General features: G+C 37.0%; 2 pseudogenes; one reads left to right on the forward strand and one right to left on the reverse strand.

The window, feature by feature from the left end:
- Window positions 1-10,499: 10,499 nt before the first annotated feature.
- Window positions 10,500-11,384, reverse strand: LOC116542370 (annotated as a pseudogene).
- Window positions 11,385-21,177: 9,793 nt separating this feature from the next.
- Window positions 21,178-22,229, forward strand: LOC116542395 (annotated as a pseudogene).
- Window positions 22,230-26,821: the final 4,592 nt, after the last annotated feature.

The raw sequence follows: 26,821 nt of genomic DNA on the forward strand, positions 1-26,821 counted from the left end.
CTTCAGCGCAGCGTGCCAGCTCCTCTAAGGGACAGTCAGATTGCTTCCTTGGGTGGGTCCCTGACCCCAGGCCTCCTGACTGGGTGAGACCTCCCAACAGGGGTCGCCAGACACCTCATACAGGAGAGTTCCAGCTGGCGGCATGTCCGTGCCCTGCCGGAACAAACCTTCCAGAGGAAGGGGCAGGGACCAGTCTTTGCTGTTTTTCAGCCTTCACTGGTAACACTCAGGCAAACAGGGTCTGGAGTGGACCTCCAGCAAGCTGCAGCAGAGCTGCAGAAGAGGAACCTGATTGTTAGAAGACTAAGTAACAAACAGAAAGGGTGGACTCCTCCCTAACTCATTTTATGGGACCAGCATCATCCTGATACCGAAACCTGATACCCCATCCAAAGGTCATGAGCCTCAAAGATCAAAGGTAGATAAATCCATGAAGATGAGAAAAAACAGGACAAAAATGCTAAAACTTCCAAAAGCCAGAATGCCTCTTCTCCTCCAAATGATCACAGCTCCTCTCCAGCAGGAACACAAAACTGGACAAAGAATGAGACTGACAAATTGACAGAAGTAGGCTTCAGAAGGTGGGTAATAAAAACTCCTCTGAGCTAAAGGAGCATGTTCTCATGCAATGCAAGGAAGCTAAGAACCTTGATAAAAGGTTACAGAAACTGCTAATTAAAATAATCAGTTTAGAGTGGAACATAAATGACCTGATGGAGCTGCAAAACACAGCATGAGAACTTCCTGAAGCATACACAAGTATCAATAGCCAAATCAGTAGAGCAGAAGAAAGGATATCAGAGATTGAAAACCATTTTGCTGAAATAAGACATATAGACAAGATTAGAGAAAAAAGAATAAAAAGGAATGAACAAAGCCTCCAAGAAATATGGGACTATGTGAAAAGACCAAACGTATGATTGATTGGTGTACCTGAAAGTGACAGGGAGAATGGAACCAAGTTGGAAAATACACTTCAGGATATTATCCAGGAAAACTTCCCCAACCTAGCAAGACAGGCCAACATTCAAATTAAGCAAATACAGATAACACACGAAGATACTCTACAAGATCAACCCCAAGACACATAATCGTTAGATTCTCCAAGGTTGAAATGAAGGAAAAAAATGTTAAGGGCAGCCAGAGAGAAAGATAAGATCACCTACAAAGGGAAGCCCATCAGACTAACAGTGGATATCTCAGCAGAAACACCTAAAAGCCAGAAGAGAGTGGGGACCAATATTCAACATTCTTAAAGAAAAGAATTTTCAACACAGAATTTCATATCCAGCCAAACTAAGCTTCATAAGCAAAGGAGAAATAAAATCCTTTACAGACAAGCAAATGCTAAGGGATTCTGTTACTACCAGGCCTGCCTTACAAGAACTCCTGAACGAAGCAGTAAATATGGAAAGACAAAACTCATACCAACCACTGCAAAAACACATAAAAATATAAAGACCAATGACACTATGAGGAAATTGCATCAACTGCTGTGCAAAATAACCAGTAGCATCATGATGACAAGATCAAATTCACACATAACAATACTAACCTTAAATGTAAATGAGCTAAATGCCCCAGTTAAAAGACACAGACAGGCAAATTGGATAGTCAAGCCCCATCAGTGTGCTGTATTCAGGAGACCCATCTCACATGCAAAAACACACATAGGCTCAAAATAAAGAGATGAAGGAACATTTACCAAGCAAATGGAAAGAAAAAACAAAGCAGGGCTTGCAATCCTACTCTCTGACAAAACAGACTTTAAACTAACAAAGATCAAAAAAAGACAACGAAGGGCATTATACAATGGTAAAGGGATCAATGCAACAAGAAGAGCTAACTATCCTAAACATATGTGCACCCAATACAGGAGCACCCAGATTCATAAAACAAGTTTTTATAGACCTACAAAGAGACAGACTCCCACACAATAATGGTGGGAGACTTTTACACCCCACTGTCGATATTAGACAGATCAATGAGATAAAAAATTAATAAGGATATTCAGGATATGAATTCAGCTCTGGATCAAGTGGACCTAATAGACATCTACAGAACTCTCCACCTCAAATCAATAGAATATACATTATTCTCAGTGCCATATGGCACTTATTCTAAAATCAGCAAAAAAATCCTTCAAAACATCAATGAATCCAAGAGCTGTTTTTTTAAAAAAATATTAACAAAATAGACCACCAGCTAGACTAATAAAGATGAAAAGAGAGAACAATCAAATAGACACAATAAAAAATTATAAAGGGGATATCACCACTGTTCCCACAGAAATACAAATTACCATCAGAGAACACTATAAACATCCCTAAGCAAATAAAATAGAAAATCTAAAAGAAATTGATAAATTCCTGGACACATACACCCTCCCAGGACTAAACCAAGAAGAAGCTGAATCCCTGAATAGACCAATAGCAAGTTCTAAAACTGAGGCAGTAATTAATAGCCTACCAACCAAAAAAAAAAAAAAAAAAAGGCCAGGACCAGAAGAAATCACAGCCAAATTCTACCAGAGGTACAAAGAGGAACTGGTACCATTCCTCTGAAACTATTCCAAACAATTGAAAAAGGTGGACGTCTCCCTAACTCATTTTATGAGACCAGCATCATGCTGATACCAAAACCAGGCAGAGAAACAACCAAAAAATAAAACTTTAGGCCAATATCCCTGATGAACATTGATGTCAAAATCCTCAATAAAATACTGGCAAGCCAAATCCAGAAGCACATCAAAAAGGTTATCCACCACGATCAAGCCGGCTTCATACCTGGGACGCAAGGCTGGTTCAATGTATGCAAATGAATAAATATAATCCATCATATAAAGAGAACCAGTGACAAAAAACCACATGATTATCTCAATAGATACAGAAAAGGCCTTTGGTAGAGTTCAACATCTCTTCATGTGAAAAACTCTCAATAAACTAGGTATTGATGGAACATATGTCAAAATAATAAGAGCTACGTATGACAAACCCATAGCCAATATCATACTGAATGGGCAAAAAGCTGGAAGCATTCCCTTTGAAAGCAGGCCCAAAACAAGAATGCCTTCTCTCACCATTCCTATTCAACATAGCATTGGAAATTCTGGCCAGGGCAATTAGGCAAGAGAAAGAAATAAAGGGTATTCAAATAGGCAGAGAGGAAATCAAATTGTTTCTGTTGGCAGATGACATGATTCTATATTTTAAAAACCCCATTGTCTCAGCCCAAATTCTCCTTAAGCTGATAAGCAACTTCAGCAAAGGCTCAGGATACAAAATCAATGTGCAAAAATCACAGGCATTCCCATGTACAAGCAGAGAGCCAAATAATGAATGAACTCCTATTCACAATTGCTACAAAGAGAAAAAAATATCTAGGAATACAGTTTACAAGGGATGTGAAGGTCCTCTTCAAGGAGAACTACAAACCACTGTTTAAGGAAATAAGAGAGGACAGAAACAAATAGAAATCATTTCACGCTCATAGGAAGAATTAATATTGTGAAAATAGCCATACTGCCCAAAGCAATTTATAGATTCAGTTCTATTACCATCAAACGACTATTGACATTCTTCACAGAATTAGAAGAAACTACTTTAAATTTCATATGGAACCAAAAAATAGCCCGTATAGACAAGACAATCCTAAGCAAAAAGAGCAAAGCTGGAGGCATCACACTACTTGACTTCAAACTATACTACAAGGCTACTGTAACAAAAACAGCATGGTATTTGTACCAAAACAGATACATACACCAATGGAACAGAACAGAGACCTCAGAAATAACACCACATATCTACAACAATCTGATCTTTGACAAACCTGACAAAAGCAAGCAATGGGGAAAGATTCCCTATTTAATAAATGGTGCTGGGAAAACTGCCTCGCCATAATCAGAAAACTGAAACTGGATTCCTTTCTTGCACCTTATAAAAAAATTAACTCAAGATGAATTAAAGACTTAAATGTAAAACCCAAAGCCATGAAAGCCCTGGAAGAAAACCTAGGCCATACCATTCAGGACACAGACATGGGCAAGGACTTCATGAATAAAACATCAAAAGCAATTGCAACAAAAGCCAAACTTGACAAAGAGATCTAATTAAACTAAAGAGCTTGTGCATGGCAAAAGAAACTAGCATCAGAGTGAACAGGCAACCTACAGAATGGGAGAAAAAATTTTCAGTCTACCTATCTGACAAAGAAGGTCTAATATCCAGAATCCACAAGGAACTTGAAGAAATTTATAAGAAAAAAACAAACAAACCCATCAAAAAGTGGGCAAAGGATATGAATAGATACTTCACATAAGAAGACATTTATGTGGCCAACAAACATATGAAAATCATCACTGATCATTAGAGAAATGCAAATCAAAACCATCTCACACCAGTCAGAATGACAATTATTAAACAGGAAAAAAAAATAGATGCTGGCGAGGCTGTGTTGAAATAGGAACGCTTTTAAATGTTGGTGGAAATATAAATTAGTTTAACCATTGTGAAAGACAGTATGACAATTTCTCAAGGATGTAGAACCAGAAATATCATTTGACCCTGCAATCCCATTACTAGGTATATGCCCAAAGGAATACAAATCATTATACTACAAAAATACAGGCACACCTATGTTTACTGCAGCACTATTTACAATAGCAACAACATAGAACCAACCCAAATGCTCATCAATGACAGGCTGGATAAAGAAAATCTGGTACATACAAACTATGGAATACTATGCAGCTATTCTCAGAATATAGAATAAGAACATGTGCTTTGCAGAAACATGAATGAAGCTGGAAGCCATCATGCTCAGCAAACTAACATGGGAACATAACTAAACACCACGTTTTCTCACTCATAAGCGGAAATTGGACAATGAGAATACATGGACACAGGGAGGGGAACAACACACACCAGGGCCTGTCAGGAGGTGTGGGGTGAGGGGAGGGAGAGCATTGGGACAAATATTTAATGTATGTGGGGCTTAAAACCTAGATGACGGGTTGATAGATGCAGCAAACCACCATGGCAGATTTTACCTATGTAACAAGCCTGCACATTCTGCACATGTATCCCTAAACTTAAAGTAAAATTTTTTTAAAATGCTTATGTTTGCATTCCAGGACTCTGATTCATAGAAAGATACATATTGAAGGAGCATTTATAAGCTTCTAGGATCCTTCTACTCATTTTTTAGATGTCAAAAATGAGGCCAACAGACTGGAAATGTTCACGACTACATGAATGTATCATGGCCAGGTAACTACTCACTTCTGTATTTTCGGCATTAGGAATGCTGCTGATTATTCATGTAATAATCATATATAATATTCTTATAGTCTAGTAGAGGCCCTGATCCACAGGAGTGTGAAACTTCAAAGGCAAGAGCCTAGAGCTCACAGTGAGTGCCAAAGGATGGTGCACAGCCTGGGACAGTGGGACTGTGTAGCTTTTACTGGCTTTTACCCCATGCCAGCCTGTCCTTGCTTCTTCCTTTTACACTCAATCAAACGTGACCTCCCACTAACAGATGTCTTTCCTGTTAGCAGTCAGGTGATATCGTGATGAGATTAGATGTGTTTTAACTGAGACTCAGAAATGCTCAAACTCTGTCCCATAGTACAGCTACACCTGTCTGGAAAATTCTAGAGGGCAATATGTAGTCAAGGATGTACCTGCACCTCCTGTGCAGGACTGCCTGGACAAGGGAGGCAGAGTGTCCTCCTCCTCCATGGAGTTTAAAGACCCTAGAGAACCACGAGAAACAGAAGAAAGCCCTGAGAAAGCCACAAGAAGGCAGAGGGTACCTGAGAAATTGAGTAATATCATGTGGGCTGGCAGAGAGTTAGGGTACCTGCAGGGAAAGGAGGAAGAAGGGTGCTGTAGGGGGAAGGGTGGAGCAAGGGAGGTAAGGACCATACCAGGCACTGCAGAGACTGCCAAAAGCCCATGGTACATGGGGCATGAGGCCTAAGCTGGTGCATATCAGAGAAGACACATAGGTACCATGTTCTTTAAAAGGACCATGAGAAAGAGGCAAAATTGGAGAATCTCAAGAAGAAGCAATTGAACACTAACTAAAAACAGAGTCACCTGTCTGCACAAATTTGGGTCAGAAGTTCATCTCCCAAAACTCTTTTAACATGACTTCCTTGTGAAAAGCAAAGATGAATGTCTTGGTGTGACCTCCTCCTCCCAGAGGTGGCCCTGAGAAAGCACATTTATTAGCAGCCTCCTCTTTAACTTATCACAGTAGTGCGACATCTGTCCTTTGTGCCTTGCTTGCTCGAAGTGCTCACCTGCTTAGATGGCTTTTACACACACACATACGCACAGACACACACACACTCACCCATGCACACACACAGCCCTCCCTAGAAAGGGGAGTGGGGGAATTGGTGCCAGATGTGTACATGCACCGCAGGATGGATGTGCTGGGATACTAGCTTGTCTCCGCACACCTCATAACGAGCAGCTCTTTCCTTTAGGGCTGGCCATCTGTGACTTGGTGATGGTGGACTGGTTCTGCCTTGTCAGCCTTACCTTCCTTGGACCGAGTCATACACTCAGTTACCTAGCTAGGCGTTCTCCTCTGTGCAATAAAGAGGGATGCCCTCAGAATGTATCCTAGAAGGGAGGGCTGGACATTAGAAATGTGGGCAGATGAGAAGTGACTTGTTCCTTTTATCTCAGAAACTGGCAACAAATTTGTTCAGACTTCTCATTCCTATGTATTTGGATTTGGAAATTTAAAGCTCTCTTTGGGAGTTGGTGGAAGTGGGTTGCAGAGGGGATGGAGGCAACCCCTATTAAGTAGACTAACTCCCTTTCCTTATCATTACTTTCCTATCTTTACTTTGCTAAATGGACAATTGTTTATTCTTATTTTGTAAGATTAATAAATGTGGTATCATTTTCCTTCTAAGAATATTTTTGTTAGAGTGAAAAATTGACTACAACCTAAGTTTCTAGTAATGGAAGACTAGAAATACATGTAAGCACTTTGGTCACATTCATGCATTTGCTTGTTTCTGTTCCTTCTTCTTAGGTGAGGCCTAACATACATTTATTTCAGTGAGCAAAGGGAAATGATCCTAAAGGTACACCTCAATAAATGTATGTATATATGTGTAAAATATAAATATATATCATATTTATATAAATGAATATATTTATATAATATAAAATTATATTTATATAAATATATAACATATAAATAAAGTGTATAGTATAATTAAAGTATAATAAATATTTATATGAATATAATTTATATATTTATAAATTATATAATTATAATTTATATTTAAATGTAATATGTATTTATAATTAACTTATAAATAAATATAAGTATATAGTATAATTAGATATGTGTATAGTATAATTAAATAAGTATAATAAATATTTATATAAATATAATTTATATATTTATATAAATATATAGCATATAAATAAATATGTGTATAGTTAAATATAAGTATACAAACATACTTATATATAGTATATATAATAATTTATATTATATACAAATATATATAATAAATTGTATATATTATATATATATAAAACCACTTCCCAGAGGAAAATGTAAAACATTTATCTTCAAACTTCATTGTGCATTTCCCAGTCCATGTACTCCTTCCTTCAGAGACAACAGCTATTCTGACTTCAATCACCATTGATTAGTTTTAACTGCTGTTAACCATCATATGAATAAAATTATGGAAGATGTACATTATTGTGCCTAGTTCCATTTGCTCAGTATGGTGCCTATGAGATTTATTCGTGTATTGCGTGTAGCAGTGATATATTCTGAGTCATTTCCAGGTTTGGTCTACTTTATGTATTTAGAGCTGCTGCAAACATTCTTATGCAAGTCCTCTGACTGATATATGCAGTAATTTTCCTTGAGCCATTTAATTTTAACCTATCTGTCTCATATTTAAAACATGCCTCTTTAAAAGAGCATATACTTGGTTTTTTTTTTAATACAGTCTGAAAATGTCAGCCTTTTAATTAAAGTGCTTAGATCATTTACATTTAACATCACTGATACAATTGGATTCATGCCTTTCACTTTGGTATTTGCTTCCTAATTACTGTATCCATGCTTTTTCTTTGACTCTGCTTTCCAGACTTCTATTGGATGAATCAAAATTTTTCAGGTTTTATTTCATCTTCTTTACCAGATTTTTAGTTTTATATTTGTTGCATTTTTCCTTTAGTGAATATTTCAATATACATCCTTGAAATGTTGTAATCTACCTTGAATTGGTACTTTTATTGTGTTGAAAATAATGCGCAACTTTATAACTGTTACCTGTATATATTCTCTCCACTATTTGTGCTATTGTTGTCCTGTATTTTACTTCACAAATGTTATGGACCCCAGAGGACACTGTTATTATCATTACTTTAGTCAGTATTCCTTTTTTCCTTTGCAAGTTTATATGGTGAGTGTTTTTAAAGGATTTAAAAAGCATGCTCCATCAGCATAATATCTTTTTCTCATTTATGTAACAGATGCATTTCTGTCTGCTTGTGTAGGGCAAAGGGTTGGAACTTGAATAAACTTATGATTTCAGAAATATGCTATTTTAGAAATGTACTCCATAGAATTTACTTCACTGCTCCTACCACTGATTCTTCAAATAAGCAAAATATGGAAGGTCTTATCCCTTGAAAATGTTTTTAAACACTAGCACTTTAAGTTGAAGCATTGGCAGAAAAGTAGCAATGTCAGCTATAATGCCAATACTTAGTTTTATTTAAAATAAAAATTGAATGCACAGCACAAAATTTATCATTTCCTTTATCATTGGAGGAGAGGGAAAGAAAGCAAGCAGAGATGGGGGTATGGTTATACTATTTAGGGAAGAGCTGAATACAAAGACAATGAGTCTTTCATAGTCTCGACAACTCCACAATGAATAACTGTGGATTATCCCATTTATAATTTACATTGGATAAAAAAAATGGCTCCCCTCTGTGTATATCAATTTAATTCAAACCTTATTATCTTCAAAATACAAAGATGAATACTACAAGATAAACTCTAACTGCAATAGGTATTTTCTAAGTAGAAGACCAAACACCAAAAGGAATCCCTCTTTCCAATGTCTTTTGATATGACGAGATTTTGCCAGAGCAGAACTTAAATAAGCATTCTCATGGTCAAGTAAGAAACCACAGTTGTTGTGTGTATTACCCTACAATTACTATATGTATCACACATTAAATTAAACTCAGCATTAAATATGCTCATATAATTATGCTGTTAATGATGATGGCAGTGATGAGGCTGGTGGAAAAGCCTGTCTTGAGTGCAAGAAAAGTAAGAGAGAAAAACATAACAAGCAGAAAGTAGACACAGAGTTGGACATTTTTTGACTAGGAAAGAGAATTTTAAGCATAGAAATAAAAAAGAAAAGTACTCCCTTATATCTCCTATGTGGAAATAAGAAGATACCTTTATGAGATATACTAGACAAGGACAAAACTCAGTACTCTAACTCTACTGCAGCATTACAGAAAAAACCATCCCTTTACCACAGTGTAGGATTTAAGGGCAACCTTCCCAAGGATGCATGTTATATAAAACACAGCAAGATTGCTGCTGCCCTGTCAAGTACTTCCAGTCCCTACCCAGGTCCTGTCAATACTGGTGATTCCAATTAGTTTTATTAAAATAAATCTTTGAAAAAATGATAAAGCATTTAAAAAGGCAAGTCAAAATGCTTCAGGAACCACATATGCAACACAAATTTTATCGTCAAATGAGTTGTTTGCCTTGCACTACGAAACTTTTATTTTACTCAAATTAGAGCAAAAATCTTCTATACATAAGTATCTTCCCTGGCCAATAATTCAAAGAAAAAAGAATCCCAAATGATTAGTAAAGAAAAATATAAGAATTAACAGACCCTTTAAATTTGTTTTAAATATTTTTAAGTTTAAAAAGTGTTAAAGTTTGTCACTCCTAGTAGGAAAACATTATCTGAATGGATACCCTAGTGGCAAACCACTGTAAAATGCTTCAGCTGCGTTTGGCAGAGAGGAGTAGGGATGATCTTCAAAGCACCCCAGCTCTCTTGATGAGAAGGTCAGAGGTACACTGGTTTGTATTGCAACATCCATAAGGTGACCAAGGTTGCTTTTCCTTCAGGAAGGACTTTATCTATCAAAAGGGCATTGTGTTTGACCTCTAAATTTGGCTGACAATTTGCTGATAAGATTAATAACCTTTGAGTTGCTCTGGTATTTTGGCATATATTTGCTGGGCTCTGAGCCACATCCTGGAAGGCCACCATAAGTTCTGGATCCTTCATGGCTGCAAGAACCTCTGGATCACTAAGAATTTCATTGAGTCTAGGCATTCTGGCCATTCCAGGCATGACCCCTCCCATTCCAGGCATTCTTCTGGGAAAACAAGCAGGCATTCTCCCAGGAAAGCCACCTGGAAAAGAGCCGTACTGAGCTCCTGACTGTCAACTGGCTTCTTCCTCCCTCTGGGCTCTCTCATGCTCTTCTGGATCCTTCTTAACTCTTTCTATTCTTTCTTTGATCTCTCGCTATTCACTTTTTTGCTCATACTTTCTCCAATGTTCTGCAATTTTCTGGGCCCTAGGTTGAACTTCTTTCAGCATTGCACTCACATCTTCATCATAGTCCAATTTACAGGCAAGGGCAAGATCATGGACTGCTTCTTCCCAGTGGCCCAGGAGTCTGTGCTTTCCCTTGCCTTTTGTAAGGCTGAGCTGAATAAGGATTTATTTCAATGGCTCTGTCACAGTCTCGGATGGCAGCATTTGGTTTCTGTAATTTGACGAAGACACTGGCCCTCTTGGTATACAAAATGGCCAAGCAAGGATTCAGCTTGATGACATCTGTGAATAAGTCAATGCCTTTCTGCAATTCACCAACCTTTAGGGCTTCAATAGCAGCCACTTTCTTATCATTTGCCTGATCCATCATCTCCTCTGTTATCTCTGCATTTTCATCTCCCATTTCTTGAGGGGTGTCAGTGTCTGATTCAATAACACCTTCATTATCAATTTCTAGATCACTTTCTCACTTGATGGTTCACCTGCCTTTAAGTCTTCCTCTACCTTCTTGCCATCAGGTTTTTCTTCCTTGGTTTTTTCTTCTGATTTAGCTTTCTGAGTAGCAGGTGATATTTTACCCCCCATACTCTCCACCCTCTCCCTCAGGAAGCACATTTCCTCGGTGTGCAGAATGCTAGAATCCTGCTTACACATCTTCACAAAGGCCTGAAGCTCATTCACTTTGCAGGGGTCCATGGTCAGGAGGCGGTGGGCGAAGCTGAGGTTCTGCAGCCCAGTTCCAGGCCCAGGTGCTGGCTCAGCATGACCGTACAGAAGGGATTTAGTCAACATTCTTTTGTGTTTTTCCCCACTTTACTATTTCCGGCAATTTTTACCCTTTTTAGCACTTCCATCTGAAACCATTTTCCTCCAGACTGAAAAATTTCTTTTAATATTTCGCTTATTACAGACTTCATGCTAACAAATTCTGCCAGATTTTGTTCACATGGAAATATTTTTATTTACCCTTCATTTGTGGAGCTGGTTTTCACTGAGTATGCATTCTGACCTCCCACCATACACACCCTGCATTCTTTATAGATGGTTTTCCACTGCCTTATGACAAACGCATTTACTTGAAAAGTCATTTGCCAATCTTAACATTGGCCCTTTGCAAGTAATAAATGGAATCTTTCTCCTGGCTGTTTATTTATTTATTTATTTATTTATTTATTTATTGCCCTGTACTTGTATTGTTATCGAAGCTTGACTATTTTTTTCGCCCTGTATCTGTGGTTATCCGACGCTTGGTTTGCCTAGCTGTTGGTTTCTTTTTCCCTTTTCCTTTTTTGAAACTTCTTAAGCTTTTTCTTAAATGTCTTAAATCTGTAGTCTGATATCTTACATCAGATTTTGAAAATATTAGTTCGTCTCTTGTTTTTTCCAGTTCTCTCTCTCCACATCTTCTGAACTCAAATTAAATACGTTAGATCACCTGCAAGTTTTCCTAAAGTCTCTTATAGTCTGTTCTCTATTTTCAACTATTTTTCTTCTGTTTCAGTGTCGATGTTTTCCATTTACCTGTTTTTGAATTCATTATTTCTGTCTCCTGTTCTGCCCAGCCTGCTCTTACATGGACTCAATGAATTCTTAAGTTTAGATGTTATGTTTTGAATTTCCATAATAACATTTGATTCTCTTATGTATTAAAATGGTCTTTTAGACTTCCCATCTTTCATCCATTTTATTCATTTTTTTCTTTTCTTTGTATATTTACAATAGTTATTTCATTGTTCTTGATCTTTATTATGATTATTGGTCATATTGTTCTCCTATACACCTGTCTCCTTTTAAAAAATTCATGCCAGACATTGCATATAAAATATTTTGAAGAATGAAATTGATCATTTTCCTCAGAATGTTCATTTTTTCCTCCATTAGACAGACAATATGAAGGACTGATCACTTCACTCTAATCATAAATTGTGCTATGTCAGGGCAAGACTGCAGTTTTAGTGAGAATAGGTCAATCTCTATTTTCTTTTTTGTTAATCTGATTGAGACATATTTTACATATCATATAATTCATCCATTTCAAGAGTACATTTTAATAACATAAGGATTTATTGATGCACTTCTACTTTTTGTCCGTATTTTTTGTCCTTATGCCAGTACCACACTGTCTTGATAACTGTACCAGTTAGTTTGCATATCAAGAAGTAATAATGCTTCAACTTCATTCTCTTTCAAAATTATTTTTGATATTCTAGGTTTTCACATTGTTATACAGATTTCAAGATCTAATTGTAAGTTTCTGCCGAAGTCTGCTGGAATTTTGATATGAATTTCCTATAGATCAATTTGTGGAGAATTGCCATCTTAACAATATTGACTCTTCCAATTTATAAACATGGAATTTTTTTCTGTTTATTTAGTTCTTCCATAATTTTCCTTAAAATATGTCGCAATTGCTGTGCAGAAGCTGTGGAGTTTGATTAGGTCCCATTTGTCTATTTTGGCTTTTGTTGTCAATGCTTTTGGTGTTTTGGTCATGAAGTCCTTGCCTACACCTATGTCCTGAATGGTTTTGCCTAGATTTTCTTCTAGGGTTTTTATGGTGTTAGGTCTTATGTTTAAGTCTTTAATTCATCATTAGAGTGAATCAGCAACCAACAGAATGGGAAAAAATTTTTGCAGTTTACCCATCTGACAAAGGGCTGATATCCAGAATTTACAAAGATCTAAAACAGATTTACAAGAAAAAAACTAACTAAGCCCATTCAAAAGTGGGCAAAGGATATGAACAGACACTTTACAAAAGAAGACATACATGAGGCCAACAAACATATGAAAAAATGCTCATCATCACTGGTCATCAGAGAAATGCAAATCAAAACTACATTGAGATACCATCTCAGGCCAGTTAGAATGGCGATCATTAAAAAATCTGAAGACAACAGATGCTGGAGAGGATGTGGAGAAATAGGAACACTTTTACACTGTTGGTGGGAGTGTAAATTAGTTCAACCGTCGTGGAAGACAGTGTGGCGAATCCTCAAGGACCTAGAAATAGAAATTCCATTTGACCCAGCAATCCCATTCCTGGATATATATCCAAAGGATTATAAATCGTTCTACTATAAGGACACGTGCACACGAATGTTCATTGCAGCACTGTTTACAATAGCAAAGACCTGGAACCAACCCAAATGCCCATCGATGATAGACTGGATAGGGAAAATGTGGCACATATAAACCATGGAATACTATGCAGCCATCAAAAACAATGAGTTTGTGTCCTTTGTAGGGACATGGATGAACCTGGAAACCATCATTCTCAGCAAACTGACAGAAGAGCAGAAGATCAAACACTGCATGTTCTCACTCACAGGCGGGTGTTGAACAATGAGAACACATGGACACAGGGAGGGGAGCACTACACACTGGGGTCAGTTGGGGGAAAATAGGGGAGGGATGTTGTGGGGTGGGGAGCTGGGGAGAGAGAGCAAGGGGAGAAATGCCAGATGTAGGTGATGGGGAGGAAGGCAGCAAATTACACTGCCACGTGTGTTCCTATGCAACAATCTTGCATGTTCTTCACATGTACCCCAAAACCTAAAATGCAATAAAATAAATAAATGGAAAAAAAAAATAAAATAAATAAAAATATATATATGTCACAATTTTTCAATGTACAAATATAATATGATATTCTTTTGGTTAGCAGGTTTTTAAGTATGTTATTCTTTTTAATTTTATTGTGAAAGAAATTGTATTCTTTTCTTTTTGAATTTTGACTGCACTTATTTAGTGAACCTAGAGATAAGCCAAAGACATAATGCAAGTCAACATTATAAATTGTATGTTAATTTTATGTTTACTTATGTATTGGAGGAATACAGCTAATCTTTGTGTATTGATATTGTATCTTTCAACCATGCTTTCCTTATAAAAGTACAGTCCTACATGTTTGTGTGTATATATATGTGAATTTTTTAGAATTTTTCTACATAGATACATCATCTTGCATGTAGTAGAACAGTATTATTTCTTCCTTTCCAATACGAATGCCTTCTGTTTCTTTTCCTTGCATAATTGCTCTTTCTAGAATCTCCAGTACAATGTTAGAATAGAAGAGGTGAGAGTTGCCATCCTGTCTTTGTTCCTACTATCAGAGTGAAAACTTTCAGTCTTTCACCATTAATTATAACATTCTCTTTAGGTTTTGCATAGATGCCTTTATTGGATTCAGAAAGTTTTCTTCTCTTCCAAGTTTGTTGAGGGTTTTGGTTATAAATGAGTTTTGAATAATATTAAATGTTTTTTCTGTGACTATTGAGATGACCCTGTGCAGTTTTTCTTCCATTCTATCAGGACGGTTTTTAACATTAGTTAATTTTTGGATGTTCAATCAATCTTGCCTTTTTGGGATGCATTCTTCATGGTCATGGTGTATAATGGTCTTTTGTACGTTCTCAATTTGGCTTGCTAATAGTTTTCAAGAAAATTTGTGCTGTGTTCATGAGGGAATTGGTATACAACATTCTTTTCTTGTGATATCTTTGTCTGCTCTTGTAACAGGATAATAATAGTCTTATAAAATTAGTTGGGAAGTGTTCCTGCCTCCTCTACTTTGCAGAAGAATTTTTGTGTAGAGTAAAACATTGTTTCTTTTCTAAAGGTGTGGCTGAGTTGCCATTGAAGCCCTCTGGATACTCACCTATCCTTCTCCCGTTGTTATTGCTTATTTGTTTAGTGACTTGGCTGTTTCAGTAAAATCTATCTTCCTCACAGTGTGAAACCTATGTTTCTCAGAGAGTGAAGTCTGGGGATACACACAGGCACTGTGGGAGAAGAGATTTTAGCAGGGCTCCTGTTGGCTCCTCTCTACTAAGTTGTCTGCCTCTGTTAGTATCATACTCAGCAGTTAGCCTTCACTAATTGCAGGCTGATTTCTCTATTGTTCTCAACAACATCTGGGGTATAAATTGTTTCATAGTCTGATCCAAGTATTTTGGGCCTCTTTACAATTATTTTGGTAGTTCCTGAGGTTTCTTTTGACTCCTCTTGTCTTTCTGTTTCCCAGTTTTCTCTGATGAGCTAGTCGGTGTATGGCTTAGTTTGTTGCTCTATGGACCCCTCACCCTCTGCTCATTTGCCTCAACTTCCCCACACTCAGTTCCAAATAAATTTCATTTCCTTTCAAGACAGCTTTGTTATTATGGACTGTCTTCCCCTAGAACACTGTCTCTGAATCAGTGCCCTAGAGCTGGAAACAAACACGGCGTCACCCTTCTCTCTGAGGACACCCTGCTTCAGAGGCAGAGCATTGGGTGGTGGTCTCCGGTCTTCTCAGTTTGCCTCTCCCAGTGTGGAAGCATTGCCTATGAGCCTTCTGGATGAGCTCAGTATGGGGCCCCAGTGTTCTTGGTCTCCCCTGCCTGGGACAGGGCCTCTATATTTTGAGTGCAATCTAGGTGAAGGAAGGGAGCTGTCACCCTCTCAGTCATACTCACATGGAATTCATTCTCTACAACACAAATGAGGGTGGGAGCTGGCTCCCAGCAAGCTCCCACCCTCATTTGTGTTGTAGAGAATGAATTCTGGCATTTGTGTTGTAGAGAAAAAATGCTGGCAACTTGCTCTTTCCCGGGAAATACTGTAGCCTTTGATTGGAAACTGGTAAAAAGGAAGCCCTACCTTCTTAGTCACAGCATCCCACAGAGAACTGAGCTAAGGGGAGGGAGTGGGTGGTGGCTCAAGTATCACAGACTCTCACTGTTCTATCTGAGGTTTAGTAGATCTGCTTCTGTACATGTTTCTTCATTTGCTGTACGCCCTAAGAACAATTTCAAAAGATATTGAATGGTTGCTTTTTAAAACACTCTCAACAGTTATAACTCTTTCACTGGAAGACATGTCTACAGAGCTTCTCACACCACCATTCTGGAAGAGAGATAATACCTTGGAAAATGTCTAACTAGAACACCAGAGCTTTGAATACATTCTTGGTACATATAACACATACATTTGTAGAGAGTATTAAAAAACTGAAGAGTAAATTTTTCCAAAATATCTTCCTGTACGTCCTCTCCCTTAATCATCACGGCCGTGAGACAGGTAAGGCTAATAGTATTTTTCCCCTTTTTGCAAATGAGAAGACAGTAACAGAAATAGACATGAGGAAATAACCAAGGTAGAGGTAGATTATAACTCAGCCCTTTGAGTCTCACCTTCCCAGTAGTTCCTCAGTGAATATGATATGCCCACATTGCAAAACTGCACCCTACGTTCTAAGGCAGGCTAATGGAGCCATGACATGGATTCGTGGACATGCATTTGATTCATATCCTCTATATCTAGTCTGAGTTCTAAGCATGTGCTATGACTGTAGAAAGATATAATTACTGAATGTTAACAGTTCTCATTACTGGGTTCAAAGGAGGCAATGGGGAAAAGAGACAGAATATTCTCTCTATTATGGGTTCAAAAGGTCATAACAGATATAATGCATTTGACATTTTAAAAAGTGATATAATTCTGGGAATAATGAAATGTTTCTAATATTATTTCATCTAGGAAAACTTGTGTGATAAGAATCCCTAAGAGTAGGTGGGAAAGGTGCAAACTCACCATGGTGGGTTCATTTTCATTGTGTAATTTTATTTACCTGCCCAGAAATCCTACCTCAACACTTCCACAGAAGCTCAATTAAGATGATCTGAAAGTGAACTTAGTTTCCTGATGCCAAAACTCAATGAGTTGACAGCATCATAGTTAAAGATGCCTCCTGCAGTGCAGTTGTCATCAAGGGAGACAAGCTCAGGTTTCTTCTTCTCCCTTTTGCCAAAGATGAGACTTTATGTGGGGCTTACATGAAACTGGATACAGAATATGTGCTACATTGGAATGAGGAATTTCTGTACTGTTGTCAGAAATAATGGCAAAATCAAGAGCAGAGAGCTCCTGCAGCTATAGTTTGATCATTGAGTTTTGAGGACATGCATGACCATATTCGAAGCTTGTCACCAGGAATATGGATCTAGAGTCTTTGTGAAGATGTACAGGCTAGAGCTGGCTCAAGAGCAGGATCAGGCGTATGTGGAACGGGCTGGATATTGTTAGAGAGCACATAGTGGCAGCCTGTCCATTCTAAAGCTCTTCCTTGGCCTTCTGTGGAAGAATTAATGGCTGTTCACTTGACCCTCAGGAGCTAAGGCTAGGGAGAATGGAGGGGGAGGGTGGTAAAAGTTATACTGGGGGAGATTCTTCCCCAGAGATAAAAAAGAATATAAACGGGGAGGCAGGAAGTTGAGATTGATTCCAGAATCATTTAGACTAGATTTAAGAGAGTCTATTTTCATAGGGCTTGAATTTGGGGAAGAAATAGAATTTGAAAGTACAGTTGCCTTTTAAGCGGATAATTTTGAGACTAGCAAAGGTGAGAAGATTCTAAGCAGACTTTATTATGACTCTTTGTAAAGACAGTAGGATGGCTTCAATTATTTTAAAAAAACATTTTGGATTGTTCTTTGACTTGACATTGAGCCTTTTCTTGGCAATAGGGACTCAAAATTATAGCTGGGTTATCTGTGGTTTTGGCCTATGTGGCTATATATTATTCTTCTTTCAGAAAAATTAGCCCAATAAAATCCTTGTCAGCTGCTGAAATGCATTATATGAGAAAAATATAATGAACACTAAGTAATTAACCAATGAATTTTGAAAATGCGAATGATTTGTGATAAAATGACATATCTGAAAAGTAATTTGCCCTTGAGAAGGCACCATCACATTTATAGTCATGTTATGTCTTCCTAGAAAGTTGTCAAGAATGCAGCCGATAATATGGTAAGAGTGCTGAGAACAAGGCAGGTGTTGCATTAGCACTTCAAAAATCATTTTGGTTTCTCAAATTCTATGTCTAAATAAAAAATGAAACCTTGACATGGAAGTTGATTATCATGTGGTGGCACGTAATATCAGATAGTATTAAATATTTGTGAAAATGTCAAGTACAGCAGAAGTAAACAGAATACTACAAAATAATTTCCTTAATTCAAAAGTACGGTCTTCACCATGTGTACAGACTCTCATATAAACAAAGTATAGGATCCCAAACTACCTTCTCAAGAGATGACATCAGCAAAATGGCAGAGTAGGCATCTCTGAATCTTTGTCTCCCCATGGGAACATTAAAAACAAGCAGAAGTTTCCATAACCACCTTTTTTGTTTATTTCTTTTTTTTAATTGGGCAATAATTGTACATATTCATGGGATACATAGCGATATTTTGATACGTGTAATATGTAGTGATCAATCAGGGTAATTAGCATATCCATCAACTGAGACTTTTTCATTTCTTTGTGTTGGGAACATTCACTATTCTCCTTCTAGCTATTTTAAACTATGTATTATTGATAACTAGAGTCCTCCTACAGTGGTATAGCACACTGGAACTTACTCCTTTTGTGTAGCTATAATTTTGTATCCTTTAACAACCTCTCCCTCTGCCTCCTTTTTTCCTATTCTTCCCAGCTTCTGGCATCCTCTGCTCTACTTTTTACTTCTATGTGATCAACTTTTTAAAGTGTCTACATATGAATAAGTACAAGTGCTGTTTAACTTTCTGTTCCTGGCTTATTTCACGTAACATAATGTCCTCTGGTCTCATCCATGTTTACATGATTGACAGGATTTCATTGTTTTGGCTGAATAGTATTCTATGATGTATGCATACCATATAGTCTTTATCCCTACATCTGTTGTTGGACAACTAGGTTGATTTCATATCTTTACTGTTACTTTGTTGGAACTCTGGAAAAAAATCAAAGGCTTACAGCAACCAATAGAATGCTTAATAAGGAAAAAAGCAACTTAAAAATGATAGGAAAGCTGTGTGATAGGAAACTCCATCTCCTTTCCAGTATGGCAGTGGTGTTGAAGTGGCAGCAGCAGGTATTTCCAGTGTGGGATCCTGGTCTCTGATTCCAAAGAGAGAACAGGTCTTATTCACAAATTACTGTGTATGTCTGTTCTACCATGACTGGAGATACCTAAAATACCAATGCAAGGTGCTCGTCTCTATTTTGCCTAACTCAGAATTTGGGCCAGAAAAATGGTGGGCATCGCTCAAAAACAGTGCAGCTAAATTAATACTCATCATGTGCTTGGGGCAAAAAAAAATTATGGTTGAAACATACAATAGACCACCTAAACCCTAAGAAAAAAGCTGGGGAAAGTTTCTTGGGGAAATTAAGACATTAAAAAGTAGCTGTGTATATAGGGGGATTTCAAAAGCCATGTGCCTGCACAGGGAAAAGTGAAGGTTCACAAAAGACCTACTGCAACCCTAAGGCTTCACCCCAGTGTGATCCTGACGTGTGGAGTAAGCTAACTAAGTGTAGAAGAAGTGGCCTGGCACAAAGACAGTCTCTGAAAAGAGCAGGAAAAGAGCTTTTGTGAAAAGCGCTTGTTGTAGCTCCTAACCCTTAAGGAACTCTCTGAAAATGTGCAAGGTGAACGCAAGCTAAGAAATACAGGCTTCAGTGACTACACACAAGGAATAAAATCTTTGTAAAACTAGTTTTGTAAAGTCACTAAACTAACGGAAGGTTACAACCTTTAACAATAAAATTTTAAAAAATAAAATAAAATAAAATAAAATAGAAGAACAGGCAATCCTGGAGAAAGGGAAGAATCTGATTTCCAGTGAAAACACATTGTAATATTCAAATATCCACCTTTCAACAAAAAAAAATCACAAGTCAAACAAAAAAAACAAGAACGTATGGCCAATTTAAAGAAATAAAATAAATCAACACAAACTGAAAAAGCTCACACATTGAACTTATTTGACGTACACTTTAAAGCAATGCTTTAAATATGCTGACAGAGCTAGGGGAAAACATAGACAAAGAACTAAAGAACACATGAAAACCAACGTATAAACAGAATGAGAATATCAATAGCTAGAAATTATTTTAAAAAACCAAACAGAAATTCTGCAGCTGAAAATCTCTATTTATAAACTATTCACTACAGGAATCCAAGAACAGATATGAGCTGGCAGAAGAAATAACCAAGATAGGACAATCAAAATGATTAAATATGAGAAGACAAAATAAAAAAGAATGAAGAAAAATGAACAGAGCGTAAGTGAGCTGTGCACCATCCAGGGAAAAAACACGTGCATTCTTAGTGTTTCAGAGGGAAACAAAGGAGAGGAAGGGGCCAAAAAGTTAGAATTATTTAATGACTGAAAACTTCCCAAATTTGACAAAATTCATGAATTTACAAATTCAAGACACTCAATTAACTCCAAGTAGGATAAACTCAAAGTGATTCACAGTGAGACACATTATAATCAAATAGTTAAAAAAACAAAAACGAAAATAATTTTGAAAGCCACAAGAGAGAAGTGACTCATACATATCAATGGCTGTACAAGAATCACCTATAAGATTAACAGATAATTTGTTATCAGAAACCATACAGTTCAGAGGCACTGGATGACACATTTAAAGAGATTTAAAAAAAAATTACCCTGACAACCAAGAATTTTATATCTGATAAAATTATCCTTCAAAAGTGAGGGAGAATTTAGGATGTTTCAAGATAAATAAAAGGCAAGAGTATCTGTTACCACTAGACCTTTCCCACAAGAAACGCTAATGAGATTTCTGCAGGTTGAATTGAAAGGACACTAGATAATTAATCAAAGCTGTATGAAGAAATAAAGATCTTTTTTTGTGGCTGGAGAATTCATGTGGAGGTCAGAGTGGAGGCAGGTGTGAGAGGGCCCAGTAGAAGGAAACATGGCTGCCAAAGTGTTTGAGTCCACTGGCAAGTTTGGTCTGACCCTAGCTGTTGCAGGAGGCCTGGTGAACTCTGCCTTATATAATGTGGATGCTGGACACAGAGCTGTCATCTTGACTGATTCCATGGAGTACAGGACATTTTGGTAGGGGAAGGGATTCACTTCCTCATCCCATGGGTACAGAAACCAATTATCTTTGACTACCCTTCTTGACCATGTAATGTGCCAGTCATCACTGGTAGCAAAGATTTACAGAACATCAGCATCACACTGCGCATCCTCTTCCCGCCCTTAGCTAGCCAGCTTCCTTACATCTTCACCAGCATGGCAGAGGACCATGATGAGCATGTGCTGCTGTCTATCATGACCGAGATTCTCAAGTCAATAGTGGCTGGCTTTGATGCTGGAGAGCTAATTACCCAGAGAGAGTTGGTCTCCAGGCAGGTGAGCTGCGACCTTAGGAAATGAGCAGGCACCTTTGGACTCATCCTGGATGACGTGCCCTTGACATATCTGACCTTCAGGAATGAGTTCACAGAAGGGGTGGAAGCCAAACAGGTGCCTCAGCAGGAAGCAGAGAGGGCTAGATTTGTGGTGGAAAAGGCTGAGCAGCAGAAAAAGGCGGTCATTATCTTTGCCAAAGGCGACTCCAAAGCCGCTAAGCTGATGGCCAACTCGCTGGCCACCGCAGGGAAAGGCTTTTTGAGCTGCACGAACCGGAAGCTGCGGAGGACATCACATGCAAGCTTTCACTCTGGGAATATCACCTTACTCCTGTGGGGCAGTCCTGGCTCCTCTGGCCACCCCAGTGCAGGCCTGCTCTGCCTGTACCATGGGCCAACTTGGCCCGTGATAGTTAAGATGGCCTTCCTTCTGCCCCCACCACAGAATCACTGTGAAATATCACGATTGGCTTAAAGTAAAGGAAATAAAAGTAAAATCACTTCAGAGCTCTAAAAAATAAATATATAAATAAAGATCTCCAGTAAAGGTAACTGCATGGGTAAATATAAATGCTTGTATTGTTATTTTTTGACTGTTAATTTTACTTTGTGTTTACTACATGATTTAAATACAAATGTGTAAAATATGAATCTACATTATGGCTACGCAGTGTATAAAGATGCAATTTGTGGCAACAATAACATAAAAGGAGAAGGCAGAGAGGTAGATGAACAGAATTTTTGTATGCAATTGAAGTTAAGTTGGTATCAGTTCAAAGTATATCGTTACAAATTAAGGATGCTAAATGTAATTTCCATACTAACAAAAAATAAAATATCTCAAGAATATACACAAAAGAAAAGGAGAGGAAAATCAAATTGGTTTACTAAAATTGAAAAATCAAAAATTTACTAAACCTAAAATGAGGCAATAATGGAATAATGGAACAAATGTATGAGACATACAGAAAACAACAAATAGCAGCTATCCTTCCTTATTAGTTAATATATATGTATTAAACTCTCCAACCATAAGGAGGGTATTAGTACAGTGAATTTTGTAAAAAATGATACAACTATATGCTATCTACAAAACACATTAGAACTAAAAACACAAATAGGTTAAAATGAAAAACTGGGAAAGAATATTCCACACAAATAATAACCAAAAGAGAGCTGGAAACCTATACTAATACCAGACAGCCTAGATTTATAAGAGACAAAGGCGATAAAACAACTGGCTCACAAAAGGAGTGAAAAATTATATGCATATGTATACCAAACAAGAGCCCTTATGTATATATAAGGTCTCTCAAAGGGCTGTGTGTGTGCGTGTGTGTGTGTGTGTGTGTGTGTGTGTGTGTGTGTGTGTGTTGAAAGGGAGAGAGAGAGAGAGAGAGAGAGGTAACATTGATACAATTAAAAGGAAAAATAGTTCTATAATACAAGTTGGGAATTTCAATACCCCACTTTCAATAATGAATAGAACATCTAGACAGAAGATCAGTTATAATATAGAAGATCTGAATGACATTATAAACCAACTAGTCCTAACAGACATAGAGAGCACCTTACTCAACAACAGAAAAATATGCATGTGTCTCTAGTACACATAGACTATTCTCCAGGATAGATCATATGGTAGGTCACAAAACAAGGATTAAGACATGTTAAAACATTGATATCATACAAAGTATTTTCTCTAACTACAGTGGAATAAGCCAGAAATTAATAACAGAAGGAAAACTGGAGAAGTCACAAATATGAAGAAATTAAGCACCATTCTATTAAACAACCAATGGGTCAAAGTAGATACAACAAGAGAAATTAGAAAATACTTAGGGATGAATAAAAATGAAAACACAACATACCAAAACGTATGGGATGCAATAAACACAGTGCTCAGAGGGAAATCTAAAACCATAAATGCCTACGTTTAAACAGATTTCAATTCAATAAGCTAAATTTATACTTTCAGGAACAAGAAAAAGGAGAGAAAACTGAATTCAAGTCTTAGGAGAAGAAACATAATAATAAAGATTAGTGTGGAGATAAATAAAATAAAGAATAGAAAAAATACGAGAATCAGTGAAACCAATAGTCGGATCTTGGAAAAGATCAACAATATTGATGAATTTTACCAAGACTAACAACAAAAAATAGAGCGGAGACACAAATAACTAAAACTGTAAATGAAAGTATGGACAGTGCCGAACTTACAGAAATTAAAATGAATATATAAGAATACTATGAATCTTTGTACACAAAAAATTAGATAACCTAGATAAAATGATTTCCCAGAAGCATAAAATTAGTTGAACTCCAGAAAAAAGAGACATCTGAAGAGATATACAATACAATTAGAGAGATTGAATTAGTTATCAAAACCTTCAGAAAGGTCAGGCGTGGTGGCTCACACCTGTAATCCCAGCACTTTGAGAGGTCGAGGTGTGTTGATCTCTTGAAGTTGAGTTTAAGACCAGCCTGGACAACACGGCAAAACCCAATCTCTACTAAAAATACAAAAATTAGACGGACGTGGTGGTGCATGCCTGTAATCCCAGCTACTCAGGAGGCTCAGGCACAAGAATCACTTCAACCTGGGAGAAGGAAGCTGCAGTGAGCCAAGATTGTGCCACTGCACTCCAGCCTGAGCTACAGTGCAAGACTGGGTCTCAAAAACAAACAAACAAACAAACAAACAGACAAAACAAAACAAAAAGAGAAGTCCAAGACCAGATGGCTCAATTAGTGAATTCTAAAAACTATTTAAAGAAGAATTAAAATCAATGCTTCTCATAGTATTCGAAAACTAGAAGAGGAACACTTCTTCATATATAAAGCCAGCTTTACCCTTATTACACAACAGCATAAAAGAGTAAAGATCAATACCTTTCATGAATATAGATGCAAAAACCCTCAAGAAAATACTAGTAAACCAAATCCAACAACATATTAAAAGAATGGTACAGCATGGCCAAATAGGATTTATTTCTATAATGCCAAGATTGTTCAACACATGAAAATAAATCACTACAAAAGAATGAAGGGGATAATCCCACACAAACTTCTCAATTGACGTGAGAAAAAAAGGATGTAACAGAATTTAATATTCTTTCTTAACAAAAACACAACAAATTTTGAATAGCAGGAAATTATCTCAACACGTTGAGAGCCACATATGAAAAATACAGTCAATGTCATACTAAATTGTGAAAGACTGAAAGCTTTTTCTCTAATATTAGGAACAGAGCAAGGATGCTCACTTTCACCATAGTACTGAAAGTCCTAGCCAGAGCAATTAGTCATGAAAAAGATGTAAAAAGCATACTGACTGGGCACAGTGGCTCATGCCTATAATCCCAGTGTTTTGGGACACTGAGGCAGGTGGATCACTTAGGTCGGGAGTTTGAGACCAGCCTGGTCAACATGGTGAAACCCCATCTCTACTAAATATACAAAAATTAGCTGGGCATGGTGGTGCACGCCTGTAATCCCAAGTACTCAGGAGGTTGAGGCAGGAGAATCACTTGAACCTGGGAGGCAGAGGTTGCAGTGAGCCAAGATCTCCAGCCTGGGATACAGGCTGAAATAAATTAAATACATACATATATACCTACACATAAACATGTTTAAAAAGATATAAAAGGCATACACATTGGAAAGAAATAAGCAAAATTGTTTGTGCTCACAGTTGACATTATCTTATATGTAGAAAACCCTACATCTTTTTCTCAAAACAGAATTAATTGAATTAAGCAAAGTTGCAGGATTCAAAATCAGCACACGCCCCAAAAAATCAGTTGTGTTTTAATATACTAACAATTGATGATCTTTAAAAGAAATTAAGCAAACAATTTCATTTGCAATAGGATCAAAAAGAATAAAACACTTAGGAATAAATTTAACCAAGGAGGTAAAAGACTTGCACACTGAAAACTATAAGATATGCTGAAAGAAATTAAAGATACAAATTAATAGAAAGACACCCCATGTTCAGGGATAGGAAAATTTAAATTGCTAAGATTTCAATATTACTCAAGGTGATGTACAGATTCTGTGCAACCCCTATCAAAATCCCAGTGATTTTTTTTTGCTTAAATAGAAAAATCCATCCTGAAATTCATATAGAATTTCATGAAACAGAATAGTCAAACAATCTTGAAAAATAAGAATAAAGTTGGAGGTCTTACACCTAGTGATTTCAAAAGTACTACAAAACTATAGTAATAAAAACAGTGTTTGACTGGTATAAAGGCTAACATGGTGACCAATCAGATGGAATAGACAGACCTCTAAAACACCCTTGTATATATGATCAAATTATTTCCAACAAAGTTACCAAGGCTATGTAGTGGGGAAAAGGCATTCTTTTCAACAAATGATGGTGCTGGGAAAACCAAATATACACATGTGAAAAGATAAAGTTGAAATCTTACTTTATACCAAATGATCAAAATGGATCAAATACCCAAATGGAAGAGCTAAAACTATAATACTATAAGAAGAAAACTAAGGGGGAGGCCTCATGATATTGGATTTGGCAATTATTTCTTGAATATTACTCCAAAAGTGCAGTCAATAAAAGAAAAAATAGCTAAATTGTGCTTCCTTAAAATTAAAAACCTTTGTGCATCACAGGACACTATCAACAGAGTAAAAAGGCATCCTACAGAATGGGAGAAAATAATTGATTGCAGTCATATATCTAACAAGTGGTGAATGCACAGAATAGCTTAAAAACTCCTATAACTCAACAACAAATAAACAACCAGATTAAAAAATGGATAAATGACTTGAATATGTATTTCTCCAAAGATGATGCACACATGGTTAATAAACACATTTTTAAAAGACTCTCCATATCATTAGTTATTAGGGAAATGCAGAACAAAAACATAGTGAGATGCTACATCACACCTACTAATATGACTATTTAAAAAAAACACAGAAAATCACAAGTAGATGTGGAGAAACTGGAACCCCCATACACTGCTGGCTGGACCGTA

This window comes from Sapajus apella, unplaced genomic scaffold (genome assembly GCF_009761245.1).
Source record: "Sapajus apella isolate SASKATOON/1434 unplaced genomic scaffold, GSC_monkey_1.0 scaffold167, whole genome shotgun sequence".
NCBI lineage: Eukaryota > Metazoa > Chordata > Mammalia > Primates > Cebidae > Sapajus > Sapajus apella.